The 14,905-nt window shown below is 43.9% G+C and overlaps 1 protein-coding gene across 2 annotated transcripts in view; it reads right to left on the bottom strand.

Annotated features, from left to right (window-relative positions):
* Positions 1-14,905, bottom strand: part of Spata13 (spermatogenesis associated 13) — a 279,389-nt gene that overhangs the window by 249,565 nt on the left and 14,919 nt on the right. The window contains exon 2 of one of the 2 annotated variants that reach the window (XM_030247763.1): positions 8,242-8,463. The exons of the other annotated variant lie outside the window; for it this stretch is intronic. The gene's annotated coding sequence lies outside the window, so the exon portion shown is untranslated. The remainder of the gene's footprint in view (positions 1-8,241; positions 8,464-14,905) is intronic. 2 annotated transcript variants of the gene reach the window in all.

Raw genomic sequence — 14,905 nt, 5'->3', positions numbered from 1 at the left:
TGCCCAGTCCACTGCTTGTGTCACATTGAGTCTAGAGCCTCAAAGACGAGGCTGCCTCGTGGCTTTTAGGAGCGCCTGTCATTCTGCCCACTGTTCCCTGATCACAGTTTGAGCTGGTGGCTGGCGGTTTACCCAGGAAGTGAATAGCCAGTGAAGAAAGCACAGGAACGTGTGTCTCACACTTGGGTTACGGCTGTGTGTTTGCCACACGACCGTGGGCATTTATATCCCCCAAGCACGACTCCTTAACGGAAAGCAAGTGTCTGTGGGGCGAAGGCTGTGGTCACCTCTGACATCCTCAAAACATCAACCTGGAGGAGCTGGCTGCTGTACACCTCTCTGCTTGGCTGCCTTTGGCTGCCTGTCCATCTGTCTGTCTATCTGTCTTGTCCTCCCCCCCCCCCCCCGCACCTGGCTTTCATTTTTATTATATTTTAGGAAGTCTATATTCTGAGCAGGTTCATTCCGTTTGGTGGTGTCGAACAGTGTGGTGATTATTTTGATGTTCTTCTGCTCATGGATTTCTCAGGCTCAAAAAATTCTAATGCCGAAGTTTTTACGGTTTTATGGTGCTGGGCATGGGAGCCGGGGCCTTGCTAAACACGGGCTCCATGTCCACCAAGAAGCTTCGTGTTCAGTGCTGCTATAAGAAGGCAAGGGGAAAACCTTTTCTCCCACTCACCCACCCTGTGAATGAGTGAATAAGAGGGCAACTCCCACCGCAACTGAACAGGATCCCCCCTGGCTCCTTAGCAGACAGGTGCAGAGCTGGACCAACTCCCAAAGGACCCGTTTCCGGAACAGCAACACATATACTCTTAGCACAACTGTGTGGACAAAGTCCTAACGCTTGGGTGGAGGCAACAGTGTCTACGAAGAAACAGCTCACCTGCAGGAATACAGCCTGTAAAACGTGGGAAGAAAAGCCCTCGGACCTGAAGGCCAACTCAAAGATGTGGGATCAGCTGAAGACATTGCTCGCACTTACAGAAAAGAGCTTTCTAAAGCAACAAGCCTGGAGGTCCAAGATTACAGACTCCCCAGGGATGGGGCGCGGCCATGCTCACTTTAAATGCCGTCCACTCCTCTCTTCTATCACCTGCTTCTCTCTTTGGACACACCACACATTTATTTTAATGGTTCTTCAAATTTCTAGGCAGTATTATTCAAATGATTTACTCCAAGATTTTAGTACCCAAGAGCGTATACATTTCGTTTGAGGTTAAACAGCTCCTTCTTGTGGCCGCTGAAGGAAATACGGTTTGTGGGTCTGGAGAGCTGTGAAGTCAAAACTTTCAATTTATTTTCAGAACTTAAAATTTGAAGTGGTTCTCAAGCAACGTCAGTTTTGAGATCTTAGATCAATTACAACTGGTGGGAGGCTTTATTTAATTGAAAGTCTTATTTCTATGCCTAGAACAAATATCAGTTGTTCCAATATATAGACCAACACTTTCCATCTCATACTTTTAAAAGTGCTTATAAATACTTATTACTTAAGCATTGTAAATGTTTTATTAGGTTAAAGTGAAAAGCTTTCAGGAAGTGGCATATACCTCCCCAGCACACGAGACGGAATGGATCCTGGAACTCTGTGGCAATGCACAGCACTGGTACATTTTTAAATGGACAGCGGCCATGATGAACGAGTTAAAGGTCCATCGGAGCATTAGGAACAGAGAGCCAAGCACTCCAAAGTGGGCGGGGTTCATGTTGAGAGGGAGGGAGAAGCTGTCTGAGGGAGACAGGTCAGACTTGGGTGTTGGTGGGCCTCAGGGCTCTTAGGTGGGTTTCCCACAGAGCAAGCTGAAATCCACACATCACACAGTGCAGGGAATGTGTCTGAACATTGACTCTGCCTGTCCGGAAAACCTCAGAGAAGGACTGAAGAGCAAAGCGGTCATGCCTGCTTCCACACCCCGCTCACAAACACCAACATGGATACCGATTGACACCCGGTGTTGCTAATATGCCACAAGCTTTGCCCACACACACAGAGCTTCCTTCTAGCTTCTTTTGCTGCAAGGAACCTCGAATCTGCTGGGGTTTCTAGAAACTCTCTCCAAACAACAGAACATTTTAGTCCCATTCTACAAGGCTTTTCCATTACAATTTCATTTTTTGAAATAAACTCTGATCTCAGAGAAGCGCCTTTATTAATGATATTTATTCTAATTATAAAGTGATATTCGCCCTACTTATAGGAGAAAACAAGAGAGACTGTATCTTGTGATGCTCTCTTACAGAAAAGTTAATAACCGTGTTGCTTATGACATTGAAAACTATTTTATAACAGAGCCAGGTGTGGCGGCTTATGCCTTCAATCCCAGCACTCAAGAAAAGGCAGGTAGATCGCTATGATTTAGAGCCCAACCTAGTCTACCTAGGGAGATCCAGGCCAGCCAAAGAGCGAGACCTTGACTAAAAACCAAAACCAACAACAAATTACACATAAACTTACAGCTAGGTCTCTTAGAAATGAACTACAAAACAAAACAAAACAACAAAACAAGCACAAACCCTCAGACAGCATGAATAAGATGTAACTGGTCTGTCCCATTTGCAGTTATTATAGTTTGCATGGAGACATGGGTGCTCCCTGTTACAAACAGTATTCAGGGGCCATCAAGATGGCTCAGCAAGGAAGCTGACGACTAGAGTCACAGACAATTGTTAGTTGCCATGTGGGTGCCAGGACTCGAACCTGGCTCTTCTGGAAGAGCAGCCAGTGTTCTTAACCTCTGAGCCATCTTTTCAGGCACCATGGTTTGGATCACCAAAGCCCATGAGATGAAACACAGACATCTTACCAGCTTGTGGCATTGTTGCCAAATGGTGGACACTTTAGGAGGCAGGACAGGGAGAAGTTAGGTATTCCCTTAAAGGTGACTGTAGTGAGAATTTTGGTTTCTTTGAAAATACAGAGATATGATGGGGCTATGTTTCATTTTAATCCTGGGTGTGAGATATGGGGCTACTTCAGATTGTCCACAGCAGCTGACTATGATTTGCCTCGTGCTCTAGCAGGGTCGTGATTTTGCCAGCTGTAGTTTCTGCGATCGTGTGACATTTGGAATTCTGAGGACTCTTCAGAGGGTGCATCAATGCTAGGAGGCAGAGAGGGGGTGGGCTGTTGGTTGGTTGTGGTTTGTTAAGTAGTCTTTGTTAAGTACAAAGAAGAAACAACAAGAAAAAAAAAAGGAGATAACCTGAAAGATCAAACTTGCTCCTAGGAACTCCATGCCCCTAACCAGCAGGAAGTAGTCTAAGGGTAACATTGCCCCCTTCCCCCTCTCTTTTGTTCTCCTATGTAGTGTTAGGGGGTTTAAAGGGCAGACATGGGGTGGCAAAGGGTGGAAGAAAAAAGAATCCACAAAGTAAATAAAGCCCAGCTACAATGGATGTTAGAAATGCTAGTCTGTCTGTCACCCCACCTGTGTGTGTGTTTCTCAGTCTGTGTCTCTGTCCGTCTGTCTGTCTCTCTGATTGTCTCTGTTTCTGTCCCTGCCCCCTCCCCCCCCCCACCATGTATGTCTCCTCTCTTTCTCACATACACCCCTCACCTTTCTGGCTTCGATTAACGCAAAAGGTCTTGCTGTACCATCTGCTCACACCACGATGTCTGCTTTAACCACAGGCCCAAAGCAACAGAACCGAGTGTACAGGGATCAAGACTGACACACCCCAGAGAGCTCTCCCCTCCTTCCAACCCACTGATGATTCCCCACTGCAATAGAAGGGTAGTAGACAACTTTGGCTGCTAAAGCAAAGATTCCTGCTTCTTCTCTAGGGCAGAGAGCCTTCCAGGGGAAGTCTGTGAGGCCTGCTTAGGTGCTGAGGGCTGAGCTGTGTTATCTGCTACACAACACATGTTGAAGCCCTAAGCCCCGGTAACTTAAGGGCTGTCTTCATTTGGAAACAGGGATGCTGCAGAGGTAATTAAGATTTGGTTAGGAGACACCTAAAAGGTCTAGAAGAAAAGGAAGCAAATTCACCCAAGAGGAGTAGAAGGCAGGAAATAATCAAACTCAGGGGTGAAATCAACCAAGTGGAAACAAGAAGAACTATTCAAAGAATTAACCAAACGAGGAGTTGGTTCTTTGAGAAAATCAACAAGATAGATAAACCCTTAGCTAGACTCACTAGAGGGCACAGGGACAAAATCCTAATTAACAAAATCAGAAATGAAAAGGGAGACATAACAACAGATCCTGAAGAAATCCAAAACACCATCAGATCCTTCTATAAAAGGCTATACTCAACAAAATTGGAAAACCTGGACGAAATGGACAAATTTCTGGACAAATTTCTGGACAGATACCAGGTACCAAAGTTGAATCAGGATCAAGTTGACCATCTAAACAGTCCCATATCCCCTAAAGAAATAGAAGCAGTTATTAATAGTCTCCCAGCCAAAAAAAGCCCAGGACCACATGGGTTTAATGCAGAGTTCTATCAGACCTTCAAAGAAGACCTAATTCCAGTTCTTCACAAACTATTCCACAAAATAGAAACGGAAGGTACTCTACCCAACTCATTCTATGAAGCCACAATTATTCTGATACCTAAACCACAAAAAGACCCAACAAAGATAGAGAACTTCAGACCAATTTCCCTTATGAATATCAATGCAAAAATCCTCAATAAAGTTCTTGCTAACCGAATCCAAGAACACATCAAAATAATCATCCATCCTGACCAAGTAGGTTTCATCCCAGGGATGCAGGGATGGTTTAATATACGGAAATCCATCAATGTAATCCAGTATATAAACAAACTCAAAGACAAAAGCCACATGATCATCTCGTTAGATGCTGAGAAAGCATTTGACAAAATCCAACACCCATTCATGATAAAAGTCTTGGAAAGATCAGGAATTCAAGGCCCATACCTAAACATGATAAAAGCAATCTACAGCAAACCAATAGCCAACATCAAAGTAAATGGTGAGAAGCTGGAAGCAATCCCACTAAAATCAGGGACTAGACAAGGCTGTCCACTCTCGCCCTACCTATTCAACATTGTACTTGAAGTCCTAGCCAGAGCAATTAGACAACAAAAGGAGATCAAGGGGATACAAATTGGAAAGGAAGAAGTCAAAATATCACTTTTTGCAGATGATATGATAGTATATATAAGTGACCCTAAAAATTCCACCAGAGAATTCCTAAGCCTGATCAACAGCTTCAATGAAGTAGCTGGATATAAAATTAACTCACACAAGTCAATGGCCTTTCTGTATACAAAGGATAAACAGGCTGAGAAAGAAATTAGGGAAACAACACCCTTCTCAATAGTCACAAATAATATAAAATACCTTGGCGTGACTCTAACTAAGGAAGTGAAAGATCTGTATGATAAGAACTTCAAGTCTCTAAAGAAAGAAATTAAAGAAGATCTCAGAAGATGGAAAGATCTCCCATGCTCATGGATTGGCAGGATCAACATTGTAAAAATGGCTATCTTGCCAAAAGCAATCTACAGATTCAATGCAATCCCCATCAAAATTCCAACTCAATTCTTCAACGAATTAGAAAGGGCAATCGGCAGATTCATCTGGAATAACAAAAAACCGAGGATAGCAAAAACTCTTCTCAAGGATAAAAGAACCTCTGGTGGAATCACCATGCCGGACCTAAAACTGTACTACAGAGCAATTGTGATCAAAACTGCATGGTACTGGTATAGTGACAGACAAGTAGACCAATGGAACAGAATTGAAGACCCAGAGATGAACCCACACACCTATGGTCACTTGATCTTTGACAAGGGAGCTAAAACCATCCAGTGGAAAAAAGACAGCATTTTCAACAAATGGTGCTGGCACAACTGGCGGTTATCATGTAGAAGAATGCGAATTGATCCATTTCTATCTCCTTGTACTAAGGTCAAATCTAAGTGGATTAAGGAACTCCACATAAAACCAGAGACACTGAAACTTATAGAGGAGAAAGTAGGGAAAAGCCTCGAAGATATGGGTACAGGGAAAAATTCCTGAATAGAACAGCAATGGCTTGTGCTGTAAGATCAAGAATCGATAAATGGGACCTCATAAAATTGCAAAGCTTCTGCAAAGCAAAAGACACCGTCAATAAGACAAAAAGGCCACCAACAGATTGGGAAAGGATCTTTACCTATCCCAAATCGGATAGGGGACTAATATCCAATATATATAAAGAACTCAAGAAGGTGGACTCCAGAAAATCAAATAACCCCATTAAAAAATGGGGCTCAGAGCTGAACAAAGAATTCTCACCTGAGGAATACCGAATGGCAGAGAAGCACCTGAAAAAATGTTCAACATCCTTAATCATCAGGGAAATGCAAATCAAAACAACCCTGAGATTCCACTTCACTCCAGTCAGAATGTCTAAGATCAAAAACTCAGGTGACAGCAGATGCTGGCGAGGATGTGGAGAAAGGGGAACACTCCTCCATTGTTGGTGGGATTGCAAACTTGTACAACCACTCTGGAAATCAGTCTGGCGGTTCCTCAGAAAATTGGACATAGTACTACCGGAGTATCCCGCAATACCTCTCCTGGGCATATATCCAGAAGATGTCCCAACCGGTAAGAAGAACACATGCTCCACTATGTTCATAGCAGCCTTGTTTATAATAGCCAGAAGCTGGAAAGAACCCAGATGCCCCTCAACAGAGGAATGGATACAGAAAATGTGGTACATTTACACAATGGAATACTACTCAGCTATTAAAAAAATGAATTTATGAAATTCCTAGGCAAATGGATGGACCTGGAGGGTATCATCCTGAGTGAAGTAACCCAATCACAAAGGAACTCGCACAATATGTACTCATTGATAAGTGGATAATAGCCCAGAAACTTAGGATACCCAAGATATAAGATACAACTTGCCAAACGCATGAAATTCAAGAAGAACGAAGACCAAAGTGTGGACACTTTACCCTTTCTTAGAAATAGGAACAAAACACCCATAGAAGGAGTTACAGAGACAAAATTTGGAGCTGTGACGAAAGGATGGACCATCTAGTGACTGCCATATGCAGAGATCCATCCCATAATCAGCTTCCAAATGCTGACACCATTGCATATACTAGCAAGATTTCGCTGAAAGGACCCAGTTATAGCTCTCTCTTGTGAGACTATGCCGGGGCCTAGCAAACACAGAAGTGGATGATCACAGTCAGCTATTGGATGGGTCACACGGCCCCTAATGGAGGAGCTAGAGAAATTACACAAGGAGCTAAAGGGAACTGCAACCCTATAGGTGGAACAACAATATGAACTAACCAGTACCTGGGAGCTCTTGTCTTTAGCTGCATATGTATCAAAAGATGGCCTAGTCGGCCATCACTGCAAAGAGAGGCCCATTGGACTTGCAAACTTTATATGCCCTAGTACAGGGGAATGCCAGGGCCAAAAAGGGGGAGTGGGTGGGTAGGGGATTGGGGGGGTTTGTATGGGGGACCTTTGGGATAGCATTAAAAATGTAAATGAGGAAAATACCTAATTAAAAAAAAACTGAAAAAAAAATAAATAGAGAGATAAAAAAAAAAAAAGATTTGGTTAGGAGGTCGAGCTCTAAGCCAGTGACTGGTTTCCTTGTACGAATCTGGACAGAGGGCAGCCCACAGTGTCAAGCCACAGGATCTCATGATCAGCGAGGAAAGGACTGCTTGTTTCTGCTGCTACAAAATTATTCCCCTGGCTCTACAGCCTCGTCCTATGGGGTGCCCTCTTTGCTACCACATGAGAAGTTCCTGCACATCCCTCAGTGTTTGAATCACAAGTCATTCTTGCTCTTTCTGGGGTCACAAGTGTGCAGAAATTTGTACACAAATTCAAGTGTAACAGCTTCCATGTGTCCTAGGACTAGGAAAAAAGTCCTTTCTTTGTGGGAACAAGGAATCTGAGTTTGCTCTGCTGTCACGGCTGGTCTTAAACTCCAAGGCTCAAGTGACTTCCCTCATTCAGACTTTACAACAGTTGGGACTACAAGCATACACCACTATGCCCAGCTTAAGGAAAAAAATTTAAGTCAAGAAAATAGTTCTAATGAGCACTAATTGTACAACCCCTGCCCCACTTCTACCCTCCACCCCACTGCTTGCTCCCTCTCCTGTCCCCTGCCTTTGCCCGCCCCCCCACCAACCCAACCCCGTGCACTTCAATATGCCCATTGTTACACTGATGGGAGCCAATACTACTCTATATCTCAGTAAAGGCCAGGACGTGACAAGAACACACACATCACTGACCTGTCATCTGACAATAGAATCGCGGCTACTCACGAAACTGCTGCTGTTTTCTGTAATTCACACTGGAAACCGAAGAAATGTCACTGGCACCTTTGGTCGGTCGCTTCCCGTCCAACTGCCCCCTTCCTGGGGTTCTCAGGGAAGTAAGTTCAAGCAGGTTGTCCCGGAGGCAAACAGGTGATAAGTGTGTAAGAAACAGCGCAGTGTCTGTCCAAAGGTCGGCTGAAAAGGTCAAGAGGGTGGATGTCTTAAGGAAGGAAAAATGTCAGCTATGCTGTTATGAGCGCGAGCAGGAATCCACTCCTCCATTGTCAAAAATGTCCAGACTGCCGCTTGCACTGCCCCAGATCCAATTTTTAAGGCTGGCTTGCAAACTGTAAGGAATGTGCATTGCTTGGGAAATGACCGTCTATGTTCTGAGTGGCCTCGGAGCCACTAAAAGATGCTTTAATCATTTTGATGTCCTGAAGAGTTTTGCGAGCAAAATATCTTTTTTAGGCTTCTCCCACACCTCAGTCCCAATCCTAAGTGGTAGTGATTGAAACACACGGACTCATTCCCTGATTAGACAGTCATGGGGTTGCAACTGTCAGAAGCTAATCTCTAGTCCCCCAAACATTCTTAGAATTATCGCTTTCTTTTTATTTTAATAGAGGACCTCATGTAGACCAGGCTGGCCTCAACTCATGATGTAGCAGTGGATGACCCGGAGTTCTTGATGCTTTCTGCTTCTACCTCCCAGATACTGGAATAGCTGGTATGTACCAGCACACCCAGCCTTTGTTTTTGTTTGATATCTGCATACACATTCCATGTTTCATACTTAAATATGAGCTCATGCCTTGTAGCCATCCAGGTAGGCACCAACGGAATCCTAAGTGTATGGTATGTCAGTCTATTGTAAAGATGCAAGACAATACTCCAGAGCATGAGAGATCCCTTATTCTTGCCTCTAAGACCATGTGTGGTGTATCTTTTATACATATGGTTCCATCCATCTGTCAATCAATTCATACATCAAACATTATGAGGATTAAAATTATTTTTTGAAATGTGAGTATTATGTATCAGGTTCCCAAGGAAAACTACTAGTTTGCAATTAAACCCTGATGCTGTTTCCTGCAGCCTGACCTCTCCCCACGCCCCACCCAAGTCAGAGAAGTTCAGATTACAGATTCTCAGGGAACTATCCACACGGAGAAACTCTTCAAGCTTTTCAGATCAGAAACGAGGTGAGAAACATTCAGATCTGCTTTGAGAAGACAGGTGAGGGGACAGAAATGCCTTTCAGGTGTATCATTTGAGTCACCCCGCACCTGGGATGTTGTAGAATATTGGAAACCCCAAAGTCCAGGGCCTGGCTTTTCACGGTTTTTCTGCAAACCTGATGGTAGGGAGGAGCTCTCAGTCTAACTCGGGGTCAGTGGGCAGTTGGTCTTTTGGGGTGCCATGACTCTGATTCAGAACCTTTTGGATTTGGGACCATCCCAGGTTTCAGGGGTTCCGATTAGGAATGCTTGTCCAAGTTTGCCCTCTGCTGCCGTGAACAGCATGAGCAAAGCAACCTGGGGAGGAAAGGGGATATTTCACCCTACAGCTTCGTCACCACTGAGAGAAGTCAGGGCAGGAACTCAAGACAGGAACCTGGAGGCAGGAACAGGAGCAGAGGCTGTGGAGAATACTTCTTGTTAGCCTCTGTCCATGGGCCTCTGAGCTTGCATATATATATATATATATATACACATATATATATACATATACATATACATATACATATACACATACACATACACACACACACACACACACACACACACACACACACACACACACATATATATATACATATATAAAACCAGGACTACCTGCCCAGAGAACAAGAACAAATACAGACCTCGTGATCTACTTAAGCTGGATTCCAGAGCTGCTCACTGTGCCTTCCCTGTGTGCATCCCACTTACTATTTGAACAGCTGATCTTTTAAAAGTCTTATTTGTCCAAACTTCTTCCCTTATAAACCTGGTTATCTTGAGGCCCAGAAATGAAGCTGTTTCTGGTTCCAAAGAAGAAGCTACCTTCAGGGTTTCCATCATTGAGACATCAAGTTAATATATGATATGGTACACACACACACACACACACACACACACACACACACACACACCCCACAGTCACACAGATGTATTTCTACACTACTGTGGGAGAAAGTGCTCCAAACAGAACAATCTGACAGTTATCTTATGGTGACAGCACAGTTGATGAACACACACTCACTCCCAGTGTGGGTGGCCAGGGCACCATTGTCTGTAGCTCAGGCATTTACTGAGGATGTAGGCAGGATATTAGTGCATACGGCATACAGGTCAGCTGAACAGCACTTGAAACAGGTCCCCCGACCTTAGCACCACTGAGGCCATGATGGAAGTAGCACTCAGGCCTTGGAATCCACCATGTGGGTAGCAACACCTGCCAAGACCAGAACAAAGACCTAATCCACCAAAGTCCACAGTCCCGGGAAAGTCCCTAGATGAACTTTCTGCTGTAGTTCTGTAGTTCTGCTTCTGGGTAACTGTTCTTGCTAACTGAGGCACATCAACTAAGGATGAGGTTTTTTGGCTTAAAAGTTCACCTGGAGAAAGGCTCAGGACTGCACTCCAATCCCAAACACCCAGAGCAGTTGCAGGTCAGCTAATAAAGACCTTCTGTTGGCTTGAACTCATGTCCAAGTGGTCTTCTCTAGTGGGTACATCACAACACACCAAAGGGGCAGCCTATTCCCATTAGTGCCCAACCAAGCTCTGAGGGACGGCCAGTGGATCTCATACCCTGAAGCTCATTTTCATCAGCACCTAGCCAGGCCCTGAAGGACGACCCAATGTTCTTCATATCCTCTATCCCAAGGGAAGGCAAGGATGAGAGCAGTCTTCTTTCAGGCAGCCTCTAGAGACTACGGCGGAAACTTCTTGCTACTTCCCATCCTTGTAGTCGTGTTAGATACATGGAGGGATGAGGATATTCCAAAGAGCAATACAGGGGCCTCATCTGTCTACAACTCAAGCTGTGTAGGCATTTTGCATTTTCCCAAGCTACAGATTTCCCTGAAAAACCCATCAGAAGCTCCCCACAGGCCTCCTCCCAGCTGAGCTCTTTCCGCTCCATGGAGAGCAGCTCTATGGTGAAATTTATGCATTTTAGGGAGTGTGAAATGTCATCTTTTTGTGTTTCTAATGAAAAAAATTAAGTCAAGTTAATAGAGAGCTAGGTTAGCATTTAGTCCTAGCACTCATGAGGCAGAGGCAGGCAGATCTCAGTGAGTTCAAAGCCAGCCTGATCTAAATAATGAGACCCAGTCTTAAAACAAACTAACGAACAAAGGCTGAACAAAGAAAACAAGCAAACCTAAAACCATAGTTTCAAATGTATGAGACTACGGTTTCCAAATAGCAGATCACAGGCAACTCATGGCAGTGGCCCCCTGAGAAATGACACAAAAGAGGGAAACAAGAATCACTGACCAGAGGGGATCCAGCAGCAGCTCCAGAGGAAAGGGAGGGAAGAATTGGTTGTCTGGGAGGACAGGGGCTAGCCTACTGAGGACTAGGGTTCAGTACTGTCTACAGCATGCCTCAGGTCACCCAGCTCCAGCTACACACAGAACATAATAGAAGCCAGTACCCCGACACACATTTTCTTTCTTGGATGAAAATAAGAATCTATTCCAACAACACATGGAATGTAAAGTCCCTAAAATAGCCCAAATGTGGGGCATCTGATCTGGGGACTTCTAAAGCTACCATTATTAAAATAAGCTAGCATTGTCAGAAAGATGGGAAGCTGGTCACTGCACAGAATAGGATCTAACAATAGATCAGATACGTGGTTGATCGATTTTTTCAGCGAAAGCACATGGACAATTCAGTGGAAAAACAGATTATTTTGACAGAAAATGGCGGTGGACCAGATGGACATTCTTATGCAGAAAGATGAAGCCCAATCATGTCTGTACCATATGTGAATATCGGCTCAGAGGCATCACAGGCTCACAGGCAAAAATCTAGCTGTGTAATTGGTACCAAGGAGACTGGGGTCCCCTCTTGGAGTCTTAGTCTTAATGAGAGAATTGAAGAATGATCTCAAATAGGATCTTGAGGAAAACGTTATTAGACTTGGTCTTAAAAGACCAGGGCAGGCAAGCCTCTGCCTGGAGGAGGAGAGAGAAGAGGGGAAAGGGCATGTCATTTGAGTTAATCTGGGGTGGAGGTCAGCCATGGGATGCCAGGCAGCCACATGGCAGGAATTGGGAGGGGAAGGGGAAGGGGAAGGAAGGAGGAGAAAAATCCATACTTATTAGTTTTACTCTTATTCTTTGTTACTGCTCACTGAAGAACTGCAAATGCCACCATTTCCAGAAGCAATGCCTGAAGTCAGGCTCCCAGTTACAGAGAAGGACTCCAGCTCAAGGCATCATGGATGTCAGAGCCAAAAGACGCTTGGAATCTCTGCTTCCAGTTTCGTTGTTATAATGTAACTGCAGCTTTGCTTTAGGAAGGTGATGCCATCCCCAGCTTCCACTCTCAGTCTGTTCTTAAGATTCAGACAGGATCGACACAATTCTTCCTTTATAGTGGAGCTCTTTAAGACTTGCCTTCTATTTGGACCATTTCAAGATTCATTTCAAACTCTTAGCAGCCAACACTATGACACCCCCACCCCATATCGCCTTTATAACTATTGGCTGTCATAGGAAGTGTTTCCATCTGAATCCTTTTCCAAGTTAGAATTCGGAGTCCCAGAAAGACATCTCTTTTACCCTAGTCTGCAAGAGTACTTAGAACATGCCCAGTCTGCCAGAGTGAGCTGTCTCCAGGGCGTAGCAGTCTCCTCGTGACTGCGGAGAAGTACTGTTGCACACCAACTCCTTGTTTCTTACAGATAACAAAAGATCAAGGGCATGAAGCATACCTGCCACTTCCCAAATACCAACAGGCTGCACCTCACAAGGTGTCTGGAGCCTAAGAAGTGAATTGAACTTCTAATCACATGGTAACTCATATACCCAGTGATATCATTCATAGGCTGTAAAGCCCCTGGTAAGTGAGTCCTTTGCCATCGCTAGAACACTGCTCTTGGGGTCAACTCAGTTGGTAGCCAAGTGAGATATTCTATAGCAAAGCCCATTTCAAGACCCTTGGGAATCAAGCCTCCTGTTCTGCCCTCAAAGGAAGGGCTTTTCAGAGCAGATACTGAGTTAGTGCTACCTCATGGACTTGAAAGGACTAACTACACTGCAGGTGGTCTGGGAAAGGTTGGAGCTGTACAGGTCGAAATCACGTGAAATCAGTGTCCTGGCTGAGAATGCCATTGCAGAACCTGGCATGAAGGGCTTGATGCCAATTAAACCAACCCAGCACCCAGGACTAAGGAAGGCAGCAAGGGTGGTACTGGTGATCTGGGGCTAAAAGCTGATAACTTTTGGCAATTATCTCTCTCTTAAATTCTTTGCTATTCTGTGCCCCAAAGCCCTGGGTTCTGGCAATTAACTCCTGTTGATAGCAGCAGGGGATTAAGCAAAGAAATTCAGTTACTTAGATTTTTTTTCCCTTTCAATGAAAGGGCCCTTTTGCTGATCAGGCAAGAGGCTTAGAGTTCATTAACTCCTCATGAGCTAGAGAGAAAAGGAAAGGAAAGGAAAGGAAAGGAAAGGAAAGGAAAGGAAAGGAAAGGAAAGGAAAGGAAAGGAAAGGAAAGGAAAGGAAAGGAAAGGAAAGGAAAAAAGAGAAGGAAGAAAAAAAAAAGAAAGTTTAGCCACACACAGAGATGCACATACTGCATAAAGATGAAGAAGGCTGCATCGTAGCTTGATTGTAATTCTTAGTTTTTATACTTTCTCAGGATAATTGATCACATGGTTTTCTAAGCATTTTTTTTTACATTCCATAAATTCATAGTAAGTTTAAGGCAATAGTTCATGTCATAGATCGATATGACTTAAGGAATTACAGCACAATTATTTACATGTCTTTGTGTCTTATTATTTTGAAGTTGTGAATAGATAGAGCAGTCAGTCCATCATTTATTTTTTGTCCTTGCAGCTACAACAAATTGTCCATTCCTAATTTATGACCTTTACCAGATAGTGGCCTCATTCCTAACCTAGAAGGAATATTTTCCTTGATTGTAAATTTGTTCCACACCTGTTTTCTTTTCCTAATGCAACTAGCCCATGACACATGAAGGTTTACAGGGCTCTATTTGCAACTTTTATTCAATAGGGGGCTTGAGAGTACTTGTATCAATTTAGGAATTCTATAAAATTATTATCAGGAATTATCAATTCTTCTACACAGTATTATTACATGAAAGTACATCTTCATATTGATTCTGTAAAATCTGCCCAATAGGATGGGCTGATGCCCAGGAACCATTAGGTTATGTAAAAGTGACAGGAAAGGCATATCAACATTGAGAAGCAATCCTGGATGAAGTCATCTCAGAGTGCACCCATGCAAAATGGTGGGCCATCTCCAGAAAACTCACTTTTTTGCCATAGCCTTTCCTAGATGGTTTCTGACAGTTTGACATCTGGGAACTAACACCAGAGCCTTCTCAACGTGGCAGCTTTTCTCGTGTCTCCAAGGTACCTTGTTCACTGACACATGTCAAT

The sequence above is a fragment of the Mus musculus genome, chromosome 14 (assembly GCF_000001635.26).
Source record: "Mus musculus strain C57BL/6J chromosome 14, GRCm38.p6 C57BL/6J".
NCBI classification, from domain to species: Eukaryota; Metazoa; Chordata; class Mammalia; order Rodentia; family Muridae; genus Mus; species Mus musculus.
The sequence above is the reverse complement of the archived record's forward strand: the minus strand, read 5'-3'. Positions and strand labels throughout refer to the sequence as shown.